Source organism: Megascapheus bottae, unplaced genomic scaffold (genome assembly GCF_031878675.1).
Source record: "Megascapheus bottae isolate mThoBot1 unplaced genomic scaffold, mThoBot2.hap1 HAP1_SCAFFOLD_57, whole genome shotgun sequence".
Taxonomy (NCBI): domain Eukaryota; kingdom Metazoa; phylum Chordata; class Mammalia; order Rodentia; family Geomyidae; genus Megascapheus; species Megascapheus bottae.
The window spans coordinates 714661-719243 of NW_028327810.1; positions in this window are offsets into that span (position 1 = coordinate 714661).

Genomic DNA, 4583 nt, shown 5'->3' on the forward strand with positions numbered 1-4583 from the left:
TCTCATAGCTTCTGGATTTGCATTGAGGTCTCTGATCCACTTTCAGATGATGATGGTGAAAGGTTATAAATGAGTATCTAATTTCAGTTTTCTACACAGGGATATTGTTTTCCCAGCACCAATTGTTAAAGACTGTCTTCCTTTCAGCCTATATTTTTGTTTCTTTATTGAATATTAGATAGCTGTAAATCTGTGAGCTAATTTCTGCACCTTCTATTCTGTTTCATTGTTATGCAGGCCAATTCCTGTGTCAGTAATCAACTGTTTTTGTGACTATGGCTCTGTAATAGAGTTTGAAGTTAGGTATTGCTGTTCCTTTAACAGTGTTCTGCCTGGTAAGAATTACTTTTGCTGTTTGATCTTTTGTTATTTCATATGAATTTTTGGATTGATTTCTTTATTTCTTTGAATTTTGAGGGGATTTTAATGGGTATTACATTGAATTTGTAAATTGCTTTTGGCAGTGTTGCCATTCTCTTAAAAAAGCAGTTGCGTGAAGGAGTTGCCATTTAACAAAGCAGTTTAAAAATATAATGCATTTCATCGATTGATATCACCTCTTTGAAGTGTTTTCTTTATGTTATCATTCTGCATGCATGCACTTTAATGATAGTGTGATTCAAAAAATAGACTAGAACAAAAGGAGATAAAAAATGACTTGATACTTGATATTAAAAAAGCACTTAAAAGAGTATTGCCATTTTCACAATACTTCCAATCCAGTAGCACAGATTATCTTTCTGTTTCTTAAGTCTTCTTCAATTTCCTTTTTCAGATTTTTAAACTTTCAGTGTAGAGGTCCTTTACTTGCTTTGTTAATTCTTAGGTACTTTTTATTTTCAGGGGTGGGGAGCAATTGTAAATGGAATTGTGTTTCTGATTTCAACTTTGATTGACAAGGTAGCTGGTGTTCTGTCCCTGTGTTGAAATTTATGTACCTAGATTCAGGGCTTATAGAGACTGTTGAGCGAATATGTAGAGTTCAGTTTTGCTTAGGAGTTTGTACTGTTGAAATTTGACTATCAGATAAAAGTACTGAGATTGTAAGGTAAACCTAGAAGTTGGAGGTATTTTTCAGGGATGTGTAAGAGAAGGGTCTTTCCCTGGTTTGGGCATGAGAGCAATATTGGCTTCATAAAATAAGTTTGGTATTGCTCCTTTTACTTCCATTTCTCGGAAGAGTTTCAAGAGTATAGGCGTTATTTCATCTTAAAACATCTTGTAGAATTCCGCAGTGAAACCATCTGGACCTGGGCTCTTTTTGGTTGGCATTTCCTTGATTGCTTCCACAATTTCATTGTAAGACATTGGTTTGTTTACCTCTTCATTGTTCAGTGTGGGTAGGCTATATTTATTTAAGAAATCATCCATTTCTACTAGATTTTCTTGTTTCTTTGAATATAGGCCCTGGTAGTACTTATTCATTATGGACTGAATTTCTTGGATATCAGTTGTGATTGTTCCCGTGGGGTCTCTAATTTTGTTTGAGTCCCCCCTCTCCTTTTTTTGATTAATCTTGCCAGGGTTGTGTCTATTTTGTTGACTCTTTAAAAGAACCAAGTTTTTGATTTATTAATTTTGTGTAGAGTAGATCTTATTTCAATCGCTGATATTTCTGATTTTATTTTTGTTATTTGTGTCCTTCTACTTGTTTTAGAATGGACTTTTTCTTGCTGCTGTAGTTGCTTCAGTTTCTTTTTCAGGTTGTTTACATGCTCTTTTTCTGTCTTTTTAATATGCACTCCTAGTGCGATAAGTTTGCCCTTTAGAACTGCCTTTGCTGTGTCCCAAAAAGTTCCTTTGTGATGTCTCTTGATTGTCATTACATTCAAGGAGGTGGGTATGGATTGTACCTTTTACTAATATGTAGTGGCCTTGTATATCCTTATGTACTGATTTTACTGAGAAGTTAATTTTGTCGGAGATTAAGATTGCTACTCCTGCTTTTTTGCATGGTGCATTGGAGTGGAAAATTCGTTTCCATCCTTTCACTTGGAATTTGCTTCTGTCTTTCGTGGTGAGATGGGTCTCTAGGAGGCAACATATGGATGGGTGGTGTTTCTTAATCCAGTCTGCTGCTCTGTCTTTTGATTAGATTTTTCAGCCCGTTCACATTTATGGAAATTATGGGGAAATGTTCAGTGACCATTGTTATTATTTATTTTTCTTCTAAGTTTCTTTCTCTCTTTTTTCCCCTTTTGTGTTTAGTGAATTAGATGTAATTTCTTCTTGATGTGGGTTCTGGATGTTCTGCAAGTTGTTCTCGATTAATTAATATTTTTTATAATGCTGGTTTAGTGTGCAGGTATTCATATAGCTTCTCTTTGGAGTGAAATATTCTTGTTTCACCTCAAATGTAAATGCGAATTTTGCTGGATATATCAGTCTGGGTTGGCAGTTGTTGGTCTTCAGGATATGAATGATGTTTTTCCAAGCTTCTTGCATTTAGGGTTTGCGTGGAGAGATGTGCTGTAATTCTAATTTTTCTCATTGTAGTATGGCTCTTGTTTTAGCAGCATTTAAGATCAATTCTTTGGTATTTGGATCTAGTGTCTTTACTATGATATGTCTAGATGAGTTCCTTCTAGGATCTTGCCTGTTTGGAGTCCTGAAACCTCCAATAATGTGAGTATTTTCTCTTATGAGGTTGGGAAAGTTCTCAGCTATGATTTTGTTAACTTTTGACATAACATTTTTTCACATGTCTTCATTCTAGCTTTCAGTTTATTTCTCCATATGTGTATATTCAATTAGATGTTCTTCTAAGTCACTGTTTTCTTTTTCCCATGTATTTTTATTGTAATTATAAAGGGGTTACATTTATATTATTTACCAGATAGAAGTAGCATTACTTCACACACATTGATACGCCTTCTCAAATTTTTCTCCTGATTTCTCTCCCCCAAGTCACTATTTTCTTCTGTTTAGAATCCCATATATGCATGCAATATATGTCTATTTGAATTTCCATCTTGCCTCAGTAGCTTCCTTTTTAAAATATTTTGTTTTCATCATATTTGTATATTTGTTTTTGAATGTGAGTGCGTGCACACATGCATGCACACATACACACACACACCTCTTCTTTTTTTTTTTGGTTGTGGGGCTTGAACACTGTGCCTGGGCACTGTCCTTGAGCTCTTCAGCTCAAGGCTTCTGACCTACCCCTGAGCAACAGTGCCACTTTTGGTTTTCTAGTGGTTAATTGGAGATAAGAGTCTCATGGTTGTTTAGTGCCCAGGCTGGCTTTGAACATCGATCCTCAGATCTCAGACTCCTCAATAGCTAGGATTACAAGCATGAGCCACCGTGCCCGGCTTTTGCACACACACCTCCCTGAACACACAGATATGATAGAAAGAAAAGCCCTTTGATCATCTTAACTCCTCTGTATTCTTTGCTTTTGAGTATGTAAATCTAAATATATTGGGAAAAGTAGACACCACTGCATTTTACCCTAGTAGCCTTGGAGCATGGATTTCAAAGTAAAACTTGCTTACAATTCTCTCCATAATGAGTTCCTTGGAATTAGATGCATCCCTTCTGTTTTGTTACATATGTAATAAAATTATCTCATCTGTTATTTAAGCTCTTGTTCTGGTTGGTTCTTTGAACAGATCTGCCTGTATAGAATCTCCCTTACTAACTTTTCTTTTGAAAGTTTCTCTTGAATTGAACATGTGTTCTTTTTGTTTACATGGCAGCATGTCCTGCCATATAAACATATAGTATTAATGGCATGACTCAAAATACAAGATTTATTTTTTACTCAGGTGGAGCTAGTTACCCTACGATAAAGGCAACAAAATATTTGGTGTCTCACGACAGTCTAATCAACGTTTAATGGACAAAAGTTTTTCGTTGTGGTGCACTTGATAGTGGGGAAAAACTCTCTCAGCTTATATAAATCTCTGAATCTCACTCATGACAAATTATCTTCATGTCCTTACCTAAGATATAAGCTTAAGATATGATATTCCATTCAAACTAGGGTTAATCTATTAACATATTCATTGGGAAAGATCCAAGTAACAAAGTCTTATGACTGGAAATACCCCCCCTAAATTTTTTTTTTCTTTCAGGCCTGGGGCTTGAACTCAGGGCTTGGGTACTGTCTTTGAGCTTCTCACAGGCTAGTTCTCTTGCTCTACTACTTGAGCTACAGCACCACTTACAGCTTTTTAAATGTGCATGTGGTTCTGAGGAGTTGAATCCAAAGCTTTGGTCATGCTAGGTACGCTATAGTAGGCCATACTCACAGCCCCTGCTAAATTTCTATGCTTATTATGCAGAGTTATCTTCAAGAACTACCTTTTTGTTTTGGCCTTGGATTTTGGTATTTAGTAGATTTACAAAAAACCCTGATCTTTTTTCATATATTTTTATTGTAATTAATAGAAGGGTTTCATTATATTCACCAGATAGAAGGTGCATTACTTCACAAACATTGATACACAAGTTTCATTATATTCACCAGATAGAAGGTCCATTGCTTTAGAAAAATTGATACACTTTCTCATGTTTTTATCCCCATTTCCTTCCCCCCACCCCCACCACTCATATTGTTCTCCCCTCTTCCCTAT